The sequence below is a fragment of the Macrobrachium rosenbergii genome, chromosome 24 (genome assembly GCF_040412425.1).
Source record: "Macrobrachium rosenbergii isolate ZJJX-2024 chromosome 24, ASM4041242v1, whole genome shotgun sequence".
Taxonomy (NCBI): domain Eukaryota; kingdom Metazoa; phylum Arthropoda; class Malacostraca; order Decapoda; family Palaemonidae; genus Macrobrachium; species Macrobrachium rosenbergii.
Window position 1 is genome coordinate 36882987 of NC_089764.1, and position 15995 is coordinate 36898981.

Below are 15995 nucleotides of genomic sequence, written 5' to 3' on the forward strand. Positions count from 1 at the left end.
AATCTGCTCTTTTTTGCTTTTAATATAAAATCTCAAGATTCCATTTCAATCAGGCCTTCACTGATGTCGATTTTGCATCTCGTCGGCCATTAATTCTTTGCTGAACTGTTACGGAATAACCTAACACATCTGTTCATACTCATTTAAATTACTGATTTAAGCACGTTCTTTTGATTTCGTTCATTTACTTATCATTTTTATAATGCGTAAATAAATACTTTTCATCATATATCAATTGTTTACACATGCAATAAATATTGTACTTTTTGTGCTTCCCTTTCTACTTTACACTTGTTGGTTATTTCCTTTATTGTTAAGTGTAGCTTGTGTTTTGACTCACAAATTGCCTTGAAGAAAATGAACATAGAATTAATATATTGCTATGTGAATATGCAATGATTTCACTGTAGAAAAACGCTAACCAAGAGGAACATTTAATTACCTACCATAGTGAAGAATTGAAAAGCGACAACCTGTAATTATAGGTCGGTCGAATATGATCAGATGCAATGTTCTGATACGCCTTTGGAATAATTTCTGAAGTTTGAAAGTAGATCGTAAATCATACATCTCACGGGAGTGCAGTCCAATATCTTCAATTGTGAAAATCCTTAATAGTGAAACTATTGTTCTTTATATTTTAAACCATTATTCCACCCACTGCATACTATGACATACAGTATATACTGTGTATATATGAATGATGTGCGTGTGGGTCCCCCTAGTTCAAGTTTAGAAAATTTGTCCCACCAGCATTAAAAGATAAGTTGACCAAGTCAGACTGGAAATGCCAGTACATTATAACCCATTGCGATTCTGATGACCTATAATAATCAGTTGATTATGTACATATGCCTTTATTAGTCAACAATTATTACAATGTTACAAAATGGGTGAAGGAGGGCATGACGTCAGCAACTTTATATATATATATATATATATATATATATATATATATATATATATATATATATATATATATATATATATATATATATATATATATATATATATATATATATATATATATATACATATTATAAATCCATGAAACCAAAGTTTAACACTTCTTGTGAGAAAGCTCCAAAATCACAATTCTAATACTTATATTTAGGTTTTGGTTTTCCTCTCATTAAATAAGTTACCCAACAGAGAGTAAATTCCACTGCTTACCTTCGCTAACAGTCATGAAGTCCTATCTATTGGTAGCTCGATAGTGACTGCATGAAAAAGGCTACTGGTAACGTACATTTGTACACACACGCATTCTCCCTCTCTCAGGTCTACAGCGAAACAAGTGTTACCCAAAATAATTTATCTGACAATAATCTAACATAACTAGATTGCAAGAAACAAGATATGAAATAAAATTAAATGCTAATGTTCACCAAATGATCAAACATATTAAGGTCCATCATATTCAACTACTTATTCTCTCTAAATAATTTCCCCACAGTAGGTCAAAATAAGTCAAAGTCCAGTATATTCCCTAATGAGTGCATCTTAACCTCTTCCTCGGCGAAACATCTAAAGAAATCAAATAAAACCCTTATTAAACAAATGCATGGAAATAAAGATATGGGAATTCCTCCCTTGTTACTTATAAAGTACACACAATGTAGAAATGGTCAGATACAGGTGAGATATATGTTTAATGAAAAGAACAATGAACAGTTTGGGAAATCTAAAATGTTTCCTGCCTCCTAACAGCAATGTTCACAATCTTCATCGACAGGTCTCGGACCACAGAGCCTTCACCGAAGGCTTATATTAATGTTTGGTGTTGATCTTCGAATGACAATTTGTTTGATAACTAATCTCTTCACACCCTGGGGCTCCGCCCAAAAAAACCTGCATATGAACGAATTATCCGGAACCTGGACATTTCCAGTGAACATACTCACAAAGTCTTGTTGCTAGGCAGGGATGTTCTCATGTCTCAAGAATATCTGACACGTACACAACTTTCCTAATCAGGATGTGCACCAGACAACAGCTAAGCATCCTCTCAAGGTTCTTCACTATGCCTTTAGCTGCACTTATTAATAAAAAATCTACTGTGTATTGTAATTCATAAAATGTCTGTGACCTACAAGCTTTTCAGATATCCCACCACTCACTGTTTTAGTCACTTCTCACACTCATTAAACCCTAAACACACCTGCTGGTCCTATGAATCCATCCTAGAATTTTATTTCAACCTCCTTGCCTTTAACCCTGGCCCATTTTTCAGCCATGTTCTCTTTATATATCATACTTAATTCCTTCCAGTCAATCTCACTTTTTTATTACCCTGACACTACACTTTCAACTTCAACTCACATTTATATTTAGTTACTTTCGAACTTCACCTTCCATCTATATGAAGTTACTTTCGTCTCAACCATATAATGATCAGATATACCACCACCAGCCAATCATATCCACACAAATATATCGAACAATATGGTCTTTCATCTACTTTGTACTGATATATAATCTCCCAAACTATCTCCTCAAGAAGACATAACAAAGAAAAGTTGGCGATGGTAATAATATACCACTATTATTTTATTCCACGAACGGCATCAGTACGTGATTTCCCCGGAAACTGTACATTAAACAAAGAGATTCAATTAACTTCGTGAGACATGAAAAAGAACTTGGGAAAATTCTGAGAAAAATGTCTTCAACAAAGGTGCTCTAAATTAGTATATCTAGAAAAATGAAACCACCCTCTCGCTCTTCCGAGTTTTTTCTGTTTGTAATATTTTTCACCAAAGGTATTGCAATTAGCTGTTTCAAGTATAATGAGTAATTAAAGCGGCGGTTGTAGAATTAGCAGTCATAGAGTACGAATATCATACTGATTTTGGCAGGCGAATACCTGTAATTAGCGTGTTCGAACGTATATGAAAAAAACAGAAATAAAGAAAGAAATACGAAACGCTATTTAATAGTCACTTATTAATAACGGATTCCTCATGAAATTAACCGTAATTTGACGCCGCCGGGAGTTGTCACGAATTAAAACAGTAATTACACGTTCAGGGGATGCCAAACACGAAGAACACTTGCTGTGGTTCATAACTTGCATTTAGAGAAAGTGCAGAGACTATCCATGTTTCCTTTGGCACTGACCAAATTGAATAGTTAAAATATGATTAAATACACACAATTATACATTAACGTGACCTCTAAACCTTCCACTCTCAAGATGTCATGCACCTCGATACTTACAACGATCTTCCCACCTCTTCCTATGCATACATGCCATTGAAAGTAATTCAAGTACCCGAAAAGATCTCAAAAGAATTTACGTATACACTCGCCATTCATACAAACAAGTACTGCTAATTATTCTGATCCATACAAGGAACAAAACTTCACAAGAAAAAACCCACACCTGTAATACTTAATATAAACTTGCTCACTCATACACATTCACTAACATTGAATTAACAAATAATGTTTTTCGGAAACATAAAATGTTCATAAGATTATCTTCCTATACATACATAGCTCTTAACCTTTCCACATGTCGGGCATGTCTGGTGTCTCGATACAAGAAATTTTCCCTGTATCTTCCCATACAGGTAATTTCTCCAGACACAGATTCGAGAGTTGTTCATTATCTTCCCACGCACATGAGTTATTACTCACCTTTCCAAGAAGACAAGTTTTATTCTTTGTTCTTTCCTATCTTATCAAATAAAAAAACTGTTATACATTATCTTCCCATACTTAAGACAATCTCCTTTATCTTATTATATGTACAAATTTCTGAATCTTCCCATCTATGAGTTCAACCGTAGCTCCTTCAGCTAAAAATGGAGTTTTGGTCCCTTGCATTCCGGTTTACACATACTTTCTGAATCTTCAATGCAAGCAGAGGCCTTTATCTTCTCATACACAATTCTTTTTAAAGTATCCCATGCACACATCTACCTTCCTTTTTCTTTCATGCACGCAGTCAGTGTTTATCCCCATACATGCAAAGACCTTCACTGCCTTCATATACAAACAGAGATTTTCTTTATCTTCCTATACATACGTCTTCCCGTCAAAGATTAAAATATTTCGGCTGTTTCGCATAGTTGCCACGTAACGGCCAAGATCTTCCATGTGGCAACCTACCCCTCCTCCCCCCCTTCCCCGCCCCCCTGGAAACTTCCGCAGAAGGCGATCTCATCAGGTCTTAATCCAAGGAAGGGGAAGACGACGCGTTTAAGTGAGACGCCCCTCCGGGAGGTCGTAAGTCAACAGTCAGTACCTAATTAAGCAATTAAGGCGAATTACTCCGTTGGGGGCCGGAGGGAGTCTGGCCCGATACATCCCAGGTGGAAGAGGAAACAGCAAGACGAAAATGAGACACAAAAAAGAACAAGAAAAAACAACGTGGGAAGGTTCAGTGACCACACAACAGTAACAGCTTTCGAGGGAGAAAATACGGCTCGAGATTACAATAATAATAATGAAAGTAATGAGAGTATTAGAAGAAGTTGCAAAAAAACTAAAAACTACATCAAAGTCACTGCAAGCATTGCAGTCACTGGAACATGCTTATAAATATAAACAATATATGTTAAACCACCATTAAAGGCACATTTTTTTTTCAATGACAAAGAAGACTGGGTACTGCACCTAAGGAGCATCTGCATTTTATGTACAAATATATATATATATATATATATATATATATATATATATATATATATATATATATATATATATATATATATATATATATATATATATATATATATATATATATATATATGATTAAATCTAATGGCTCTCATTCTTTTAAATTCTTTTTACAAAGCTTCTTCACTTTACAGTAACTCAACTAATGTCCGATCTAGTATTCAAGAGCCTTAAAAGTAACCGAGGTAGAAAGCAATTGTTAACTTGTGCGCAGCCCCTCTCGAAAAGAAGCTTGGTGAACATAAAGCCGATATATCACTGTCGGCAACAAGGACATTGGTAATAGTGAACATGTCAAGTTCATACTAAAGATCAATATCCTTTCTTATTCATGTGTTTATTTATTCAACGTAAGTAAGTCATTATACATTAATCGTCTTTTCGGGTGAATTATATACACACAAGGCTTTCCTCTGTTCCTTTATTCTCAATTGAGCATTTTACTTAATGCAAACTCCACTGACATGGTCAATAATTTTTTAACTGGTTCATAAACAAAAAAATAATGGATGTACTCAAATATCAGCTGAAATTCTTATTCAAAGTCGTATAATAAAAATAAAATAAAAATAAAATGAAAATAGTCACAGGAATATTTTTTTTATACTTTCGGACGGCTATCTTGATGAAAGCAAAATTCTCAAATTACGATAAAGGTTCACAATATCGTACGTCGTAGACGTTTTCAAGATCCCAAGTGCTGTTAGACCCATATTTTGTTTTATATTTTTTATTTGCATAATTGCAGTTACTTAAATAATATATATATATATATATATATATATATATATATATATATATATATATATATAGAAATCATCAACACACAATCACGTGTGGAACAGAAATAAATTTCTGACTCACGTCGGGATCGAACTCAGGTCACTCAAGTGGAAAGCAAGGGCGTTATCCACTGGGCCACACAAGTCTAAAAAAGTTGGAACCTGAGAGCAACTGCACCCAAGGAATTACCTGGGCAAGCTAACTGCTTGCATACCAGCGAAGTTTCCCCAACTTCCCGACTCAGCAATGACCCAATAGACAACATTTCATTCGAATTATCCCTACTGAGTGAATAAGATAGAAATCATCAACACACAATCACGTGTGGAACAGAAATAAATTTCTGACTCACGTCGGGATCGAACCCAGGTCTCTCAAGTGGAAAGCAAGGCGTTATCCACTGGGCCACACAAGTCTAAAAGAAGTTGGAACCTGAGAGCAACTGCACCCAAGGAATTACCTGGGCAAGCTAACTGCTTGCATACCAGCCAGTTTTCCCAACTTCCCGACTCAGCAATGACCCAATAGACAACATTTCATTCGAATTATCCCTTCTGAGTGAATAAGATAGAAATCATCAACACACAATCACGTGTGGAACAGAAATAAATTTCTGACTCACGTCGGGGATCGAACTCAGGTCACTCAAGTGGAAAGCAAGGGCGTTATCCACTGGGCCACACAAGTCTAAAGAAGTTGGAACCTGAGAGCAACTGCACCCAAGGAATTACCTGGGCAAGCTAACTGCTTGCATACCAGCGAAGTTTCCCCAACTTCCGACTCAGCAATGACCCAATGGACAACATTTCATTCGAATTATCCCTTCTGAGTGAATAAGATAGAAATCATCAACACACAATCACGTGTGGAACAGAAATAAATTTCTGACTCACGTCGGGATCGAACCCAGGTCTCTCAAGTGGAAAGCAAGGGCGTTATCCACTCGGCCACACAAGTCTATAAGAAGTTGGAACCTGAGAGCAACTGCACCCAAGGAATTACCTGGGCAAGCTAACTGCTTGCATACCAGTGAGTTTTTCCCCAACTTCCCGACTCAGCAATGACCCAATAGACAACATTTCATTCGAATTATCCCTACTGAGTGAATAAGATAGAAATCATCAACACACAATCACGTGTGGAACAGAAATAAATTTCTGACTCACGTCGGGGATCGAACCCAGGTCTCTCAAGTGGAAAGCAAGGCGTTATCCACTGGGCCACACAAGTCTAAAAGAAGTTGGAACCTGAGAGCAACTGCACCCAAGGAATTACCTGGGCAAGCTAACTGCTTGCATACCAGCCGAGTTTTCCCCAACTTCCCGACTCAGCAATGACCCAATAGACAACATTTCATTGAATTATCCCTTCTGAGTGAATAAGATAGAAATCATCAACACACAATCACGTGTGGAACAGAAATAAATTTCTAACTCACGTCGGGATCGAACCCAGGTCTCTCAAGTGGAAAGCAAGGGCGTTATCCACTGGGCCACACAAGTCTAAAAGAAGTTGGAACCTGAGAGCAACTGCACCCAAGGAATTACCTGGGCAAGCTAACTGCTTGCATACCAGCCAGTTTTCCCCAACTTCCCGACTCAGCAATGACCCAATAGACAACATTTCATTGAATTATCCCTTCTGAGTGAATAAGATAGAAATCATCAACACACAATCACGTGTGGAACAGAAATAAATTTCTGACTCACGTCGGGGATCGAACCCAGGTCACTCAGAGTGGAAAGCAAGGCGTTATCCACTGGGCCACACAAGTCTAAAAAGAAGTTGGAACCTGAGAGCAACTGCACCCAAGGAATTACCTGGGCAAGCTATAATTTTCCCCAATTTCCCGACTCAGCAATGACCCAATAGACAACATTTCATTGAATTATCCCTACTGAGTGAATAAGATAGAAATCATCAACACACAATCACGTGTGGAACAGAAATAAATTTCTGACTCACGTCGGGATCGAACCCAGGTCTCTCAAGTGGAAAGCAAGGGCGTTATCCACTGGGCCACACAAGTCTAAAAGAAGTTGGAACCTGAGAGCAACTGCACCCAAGGAATTACCTGGGCAAGCTAACTGCTTGCATACCAGCCAGTTTTCCCAACTTCCGACTCAGCAATGACCCAATAGACAACATTTCATTCGAATTATCCCTTCTGAGTGAATAAGATAGAAATCATCAACACACAATCACGTGTGGAACAGAAATAAATTTCTGACTCACGTCGGATCGAACCCAGGTCTCTCAAGTGGAAAGCAAGGGCGTTATCCACTGGGCCACACAAGTCTAAAAAGAAGTTGGAACCTGAGAGCAACTGCACCCAAGAAATTACCTGGGCAAGCTAACTGCTTGCATACCAGTTTTCCCCAACTTCCCGACTCAGCAATGACCCAATAGACAACATTTCATTGAATTATCCCTACTGAGTGAATAAGATAGAAATCATCAACACACAATCACGTGTGGAACAGAAATAAATTTCTGACTCAATCGAACCCAGGTCTCTCAAGTGGAAAGCAAGGGCGTTATCCACTGGGCAACACAAGTCTAAAAGAAGTTGGAACCTGAGAGCAACTGCACCCAAGGAATTACCTGGGCAAGCTAACTGCTTGCATACCAGAGTTTTCCCCAACTTCCCGACTCAGCAATGACCCAATAGACAGCATTTCATTCGAATTATCCCTTCTGAGTGAATAAGATAGAAATCATCAAAACACAATCACGTGTGGAACAGAAATAAATTTCTGACTCACGTCGGATCGAACCCAGGTCTCTCAAGTGGAAAGCAAGGGCGTTATCCACTGGGCCACACAGAAGTCTAAAAGAAGTTGGAACCTGAGAGCAACTGCACCCAAGGAATTACCTGGGCAAGCTAACTGCTTGCATACCAGCAAGTTTTCCCCAACTTCCCGACTCAGCAATGACCCAATAGACAACATTTCATTCGAATTATCCCTACTGAGTGAATAAGATAGAAATCATCAACACACAATCACGTGTGGAACAGAAATAAATTTCTGACTCACGTCGGAACGAACCCAGGTCTCTCAAGTGGAAAGCAAGGGCGTTATCCACTGGGCCACACAAGTCTAAAAGAAGTTGGAACCTGAGAGCAACTGCACCAAGGAATTACCTGGGCAAGCTAACTGCTTGCATACCAGCAAGTTTTCCCCAACTTCCCGACTCAGCAATGACCCAATAGACAACATTTCATTCGAATTATCCCTACTGAGTGAATAAGATAGAAATCATCAACACACAATCACGTGTGGAACAGAAATAAATTTCTGACTCACGTCGGGATCGAACCCAGGTCTCTCAAGTGGAAAGCAAGGGCGTTATCCACTGGGCCACACAAGTCTAAAAGAAGTTGGAACCTGAGAGCAACTGCACCCAAGGAATTACCTGGGCAAGCTAACTGCTTGCATACCAGCCAGTTTTCCCCAACTTCCCGACTCAGCAATGACCCAATAGACAACATTTCATTCGAATTATCCCTTCTGAGTGAATAAGATAGAAATCATCAACACACAATCACGTGTGGAACAGAAATAAATTTCTGACTCGTCGGGGAGCAACCCAGGTCTCTCAAGTGGAAAGCAAGGGCGTTATCCACTGGGCCACACAAGTCTAAAAGAAGTTGGAACCTGAGAGCAACTGCACCCAAGGAATTACCTGGGCAAGCTAACTGCTTGCATACCAGCCAGTTTTCCCCAACTTCCCGACTCAGCAATGACCCAATAGACAACATTTCATTCGAATTATCCCTACTGAGTGAATAAGATAGAAATCATCAACACACAATCACGTGTGGAACAGAAATAAATTTCTGACTCAATCGAACCCAGGTCTCTCAAGTGGAAAGCAAGGGCGTTATCCACTGGGCCACACAAGTCTAAAAGAAGTTGGAACCTGAGAGCAACTGCACCCAAGGAATTACCTGGGCAAGCTAACTGCTTGCATACCAGCCGAAGTTTTCCCCAACTTCCCGACTCAGCAATGACCCAATAGACAACATTTCATTCGAATTATCCCTTCTGAGTGAATAAGATAGAAATCATCAACACACAATCACGTGTGGAACAGAAATAAATTTCTGACTCACGCCGGGGATCGAACCCAGGTCTCTCAAGTGGAAAGCAAGGGCGTTATCCACTGGGCCACACAAGTCTAAAAGAAGTTGGAACCTGAGAGCAACTGCACCCAAGGAATTACCTGGGCAAGCTAACTGCTTGCATACCAGCGAGTTTTCCCCAACTTCCCGACTCAGCAATGACCCAATAGACAACATTTCATTCGAATTATCCCTACTGAGTGAATAAGATAGAAATCATCAACACACAATCACGTGTGGAACAGAAATAAATTTCTGACTCACGTCGGGATCAACCCAGGTCTCTCAAGTGGAAAGCAAGGGCGTTATCCACTGGGCCACACAAGTCTAAAAGAAGTTGGAACCTGAGAGCAACTGCACCCAAAGGAATTACCTGGGCAAGCTAACTGCTTGCATACCAGAGTTTTCAACTTCCGACTCAGCAATGACCCAACAGACAACATTTCATTCGAATTATCCCTACTGAGTGAATAAGATAGAAATCATCAACACACAATCACGTGTGGAACAGAAATAAATTTCTGACTCACGTGGGGATCGACAGGTCTCTCAAGTGGAAAGCAAGGGCGTTATCACTGGGCCACACAAGTCTAAAAGTTGGAACCTCCCTGCATTACCTGGGCAGCTAACTTCATTTTTCCCCAACTTCCCGACTCAGCAATGACCCAATAGACAACATTTCATTCGAATTATCCCTGTTGTCTATTGGGTCATTGCTGAGTCGGGAAGTTGGGGAAAAACTGGTATGCAAGCAGTTAGCTTGCCCAGGTAAATTCACAGTGCAGTTGCTCTCAGGTTCCAACTCTTTAGACTTGTGTGGCCCAGTGGATAACGCCCTTGCTTTCCACTTGAGAGACCTGGGTTCGATCCCGACGTGAGTCAGAAATTTATATATATATATATATATATATATATATATATATATATATATATATATATATATATATATATATATATATATATATATAATTATATGTACATATTATACCCTATTATACAAGGTCAGATAGGGTCATAACCTCCTTCCACACTGGGTAAGGCACTCTCTCTCTCTCTCTCTCTCTCTCTCTCTCTCTCTCTCTCTCTCTCTCTCTGCTTCATAGCTCACTCACGCAACTTTTTCCCTCTCTCGTTATCCAAGTCACTAACTGAATTAAGGGCGAACATCAAAAACATGTCTACAATATTTTATTCACTAGTCTAACATGGCAAATAGATTAGAATCAAAATGGGAATATCTGCATCCCAGAATCGTTAACCCAGTTAACTAAGTATAAAATATAACATAGTGCTATCAACGTCCACCAGTTGAGTCTTTACGACAAAAGAGTCAAAATAAGTCAAACACGACCATAGTCATGATAAATCAGCTTCAACTCCATTTCTACTGACCTCTATTCAATACATCTGAGGAAACAAAGGGATAACACAACTTTTAAAAATAGGCACAGAGAAAAATAAGTGTGGGATGTTTTCCTACATTACCACCCCCAAAAGAAATGGACAAAATTAAATGTGGCAAAATAAAAAACCAGACATAGCAGATAAAAATAAATGGGGACAAAGATATTCAGCATGGTAAAACAGTGCAAAGAATCAGTACATCTTAAACAAAGAGATTAAACCCATTCAGGTTTTTTGAGAATAACGTTTCAGCTCATCCCACAGGCATTCACGAAATCTTCCAGGAAAGTGGATCTGAGCACAGAGGGATCTAATCCTGAGATGTCTAGCCTGTACTCAGATTGAATTATTCACACCTACTATGACACGCCCATGAGAGCGAACGAACGAACGCTCTAACCGAAACTTGACGACTACCAGTGGCATAGCCAATGCATCACCCAGGGCACGATGTCCCTTGTCTCCATGAGAAGCCAGCCTGACGCCAGGCCTTCGTCAGCACTGACTCGCTGAATACATAGGCAATGTTTCCATTTATCTTTGCCCGGAATAACTCCGAGAAAAATGCTTAGCTAAAAAAACATAATAGAACGTACTCATCCTAAATGTTTTCATATATACGAGTATCTATATACACACACATATATATATGTGTGTGTGTGTGTGTGTATTGTTTAAGAAACCGCAAATATGCAAATAAAGAATATAATACAAAATATGAGTGTATCAGCACTTGGGATCTTGAAAACATTTACGACTTAAAATATTGTGAACCTTTATTCAATTGCAAATAATGAGAGCAGGATGCCTATAATGCAATTTCTCATTAAACATCAGCTTTACTGTTGGATCAGATAAAACTGCAAAGACAAAAGAAATTATGCAAACAGTCTTCAGAAAGTTGTGTGTAAATACTGCTGAAGCAATTTTACCTTAAAATTTAATGGCTGGGTCACACATTTGCAATACAAGGACACGCATGATATAATGGCTGGTTTTGGCATTAATCACCATCATTTGTATGCCTGGGACCCCATAAAAAAAAACTGTTAGCTGATTATGACACCATGGCGTAATACACCATTACCTATAGAGACATCATTGCGTAGTTCGAGATGAACCTACTTATATCTGTAATCATAAAAAATTACACCGATAACTAGGCCATGCCTACATTTGGCGGTTGTGACAGGATGGCGTAGTGCGGAAACGCTTGTCGAATTATGGTGATTTACTTGCGCTGTAGTTCGTCACATAGCGACATGCATTACAGCATGGTAACTGTGTCGCGTACATGGATTCCACCATATAAATTCCAGGTGAACTCATTACCAACCATTCTTGTTCCAGTTGCAGAAAGAGCAAGATCTACCTGTTCCAACCACATTACCACTCCCATCATACGATTTCTTTTGGAAGATCATGGAGAACATGGATTTGCTAGACCTCATACCTGAGAAACAACATGACCCTGAATTAGTATAAGGCATTTTTGATTATCACTATGACATGTTGCAGTTAAGAATCCTAAAGCGCACAGAGGAATGACAACTTAAGTATAAGAAGAAGCATAGAAAACCAACGCAGAAAGGAGAAAGGATACCTAGACAACTTGATGCAAGAATTGGCAACTGAAAATCCAGGACTACAGGAATTTTACCAGGATTATGGAGGACCTTTTTGATGAAATTGTGGAATGTGTCAAACCCTACATAAAGGGAATGGCGAAGAGAGCAACAGAAGTTAACGTGAGGTTGCTCATGAAAGACTCCTGACCCCTCGTGTTTGGCTGCTGCCTTTTATGCTTGGCAGGCATACGCAAGGCAGTGTTGCCACATCACAACCCACGCAGCGCACTGAGTGTACTACCACGTAACCATGGTGATTCATTTGTGCACTACGTAATGAATGGCGCATGTCGCAATTGTGAGTTACGATATGCGCAATCTAATTACAACAAATGATGACGCCATTGCCTCAGTGTTGCGTAGTGCGCAGTGACATAACGAAAAATGACAGTTGGCGTGGCTGGACCACGTATGTTTTAAACAGTTTAAAACATCCGCCGACCGTGTATGTTTTAAACGGTCTAAAACATCTGCCATCACTTGGTGCATGTCGCCAAACCTGGCAACATGGTAATGATTCATGGCGATTGTTGGTGATTTGGTTGTAATTACAGCGTAATGACGTAATTAGCAAAATTTCAGTAGTTACCCACTGCACGTCCTTGAATCGCAAATGTCTTATGGTTAGGAGATCGTAACTGGCATATTGCTCAGAACATAAATAGGTATTATTGACCTAATGACATCTTTTTTCAAGTGACAGAAAACACCACCTCTTAAAGCAACCCAGGGTAAATGATCCAGTAAATCTGAGGATATCATAGAATTTCAAAGTCTGGGTGTGAATGGTATGAAGGACAGTTCAAAGTTGTTGGTCCCCAGGACATAAGTTCCTAACAGAACCTGTGGGGATGCCAACTCTGATTTGTACAAGGACGAGAGAGTGGAAGTTGTATGCAATCTATAAATCTACAAAGAGCAGCAGCTTTATAATAAAGTTGAAGTGATCCAATTTACTGCACAAGCCAGATCATTTACTACATAAACGTCTGATTCAACTCTGTCAAGAGCAATAGTGAAAGCACAGTCTTTCCAGATATGAGAACAATATTCCCAGTACAGAAGATTCCCAAAGAAATCTTACAGAACTGCTTAGAGAAGATTGTGTGTCGCCTTACAGCACACCAAGTTTTCTGGATACAGATTTAGACATGCTCAAGATGGTATCCTTTCCAGGAAAGTTAGCATTCACTTCTAAACCTAAAATATTGAGAGATTTCAGCTGTTTTAAAAAATGAGCACCAAGTATAGTTTCAATGTTTAAAGCTGTATCTGAAGAAAGGAAAACGGGATGATAGAGGGATTCCAGTAGTAACCCTTCTCGGGAACTAATCATACTGGCGTGCTTCCGTGATAAATAGCATTGTTTGAAATCTAGTTGGTAAGTGGGCGAAACAATGGTGCATGAACGCAACAAACTCTGAGAAACTCAAGAGGAAATGCCTCCTATTAGGTCCGTAAGAGTTTTCGAGTACAGAAATGATGAAAGAAGGTATGGGGTTTGTTACAGGTTTAGTGGTGAGATTAACTACAATGAAACTGTCTAAAGATGAATCAGAAATACCCAAGCAATAAAAAAAATGGCTGGAGAACCATCAAATTGAAAAAAAGATGTTTTTGGCTAAAGAGGAGTGGGAACTCTTACAAGGAGATGAAGTCTTATCATTAGATTTTTTCACGAAGAAATTCTTTGGCCATCAACATTCAGTTTTGCAATTATCTTGTGCCGCTCTAAAAACAGCAAAGGTCAAATTCTATGTGCACTCTTTCTAACCTAAATAGCCTTAGACCAAACATTATCACACCTAAGCTTGTATGGATAGTGTTGACAGAACACCTGCTGAGTGATACAGGCTATCACAAGGGAACACATGTAACACTTTCTCTGTGAGAAGTCATGAATGAAACTATGGAATTCATCAAGAATACTTTGCTCACAGGGCAACTATGTAACACAGGGAAATGGACGAAGAGTAGTGCAAGTAGTAGAGATCACACGGTTGAGGTCAAAAGAGCTTAAAAGGGCTGAAATACAGTGGTTTAATTACTTAAGATTAGAGGTAAATGAAAGAGTAAAAGAACTTTATGCTTGGTTAGGTTAGTCAGTAACCTGAAAAACGTATTTGATTACTTGTTCCATATCATTGAAATTACAGAATTTGAGAGCTCCTCAATAACCAAGATTAGTTCAGGAAGAGATCAGCCACTCATTGTGATGTAAAAAAGTTAAGTACACCTTAATTTCACCAGGTCACTGAGCTGATTAACAGCTCTCCTAGGGCTGGCCCAAAGGATTAGACTTATTTTACATGGCTAAGAACCAACTGGTTACCTAGCAACGGGACCTACAGCTTATTGTGGAATCCGAACCACATTATACCGAGAAATGAATTTCTATCACCAGAAATAAATTCCTCTTATTCTTCATCGGCCGGCCTAGGAGAGTGCTAGCCGAGTACGATATCAACCCATCCAATGAGGAAACTTCTGTGATGTAAAGCACATCCATTTTCTCATAAAAGAGAATCTCTGCATTTAGGTGCGTTGATCTGTGATGAATGGCAATCAGTCAGGTATTAGAAAAAGGAATCATAGATGTGAATTTAACGAGTTTAAATTAGAGCCTGTGGGAGAGCAAAAGAAATCACGTTTAAATCAAGACAGTACGAATGGCATGATGAATACTGTTAACAAAGTTCCTTTCAGAGAAATCAGCAATACATATGCAAACAATTCATATGCACACACGCACCCCCAATATGCATTAACCACGGATAGAGCGATTAACCTGCCTCTTAAAAGTAAGAGAGATTGTAGGAGCTTGTGATCATATAAGTTAATCAGATATATACGTACTTAACATACACAAAACGCAATCACTTACTGTGTGTGTATTTGTATGTATTTATGTATGGATACATATATATGTATATATATATATATATATATATATATATATATATATATATATATATATATATATAATTATACGCATGCAAACTATGAAATTTTCCTTGAAAACTATCAATACTGAGATTACTGAAATGAGAAGGGGTGGGGGAAGCAGACCCTATTTAATTAATATCATCAAACCCCATTAAAGGCAGCTCGAAGAGACAATTAAAAGGCACCAAACGATAGGCAACAAAAAGCCGACACCATTTAATGGCATTCGTGGGAAGTAAGGAATGAAGAGAAAAAAAAAAAAAAAAAAACTGAGGGTTCTCAACGATTCTCTGACTACGCGATAAGGAATTTCAATTAGCTGGTTTTCAGGTCGTTCAGTGGGCTTCTTCACTGGCCTTTTTACAAAAGAGCCCAAACTCACAAAAAATTGTATATTTACTTCAGCTATACCGAACTAAACG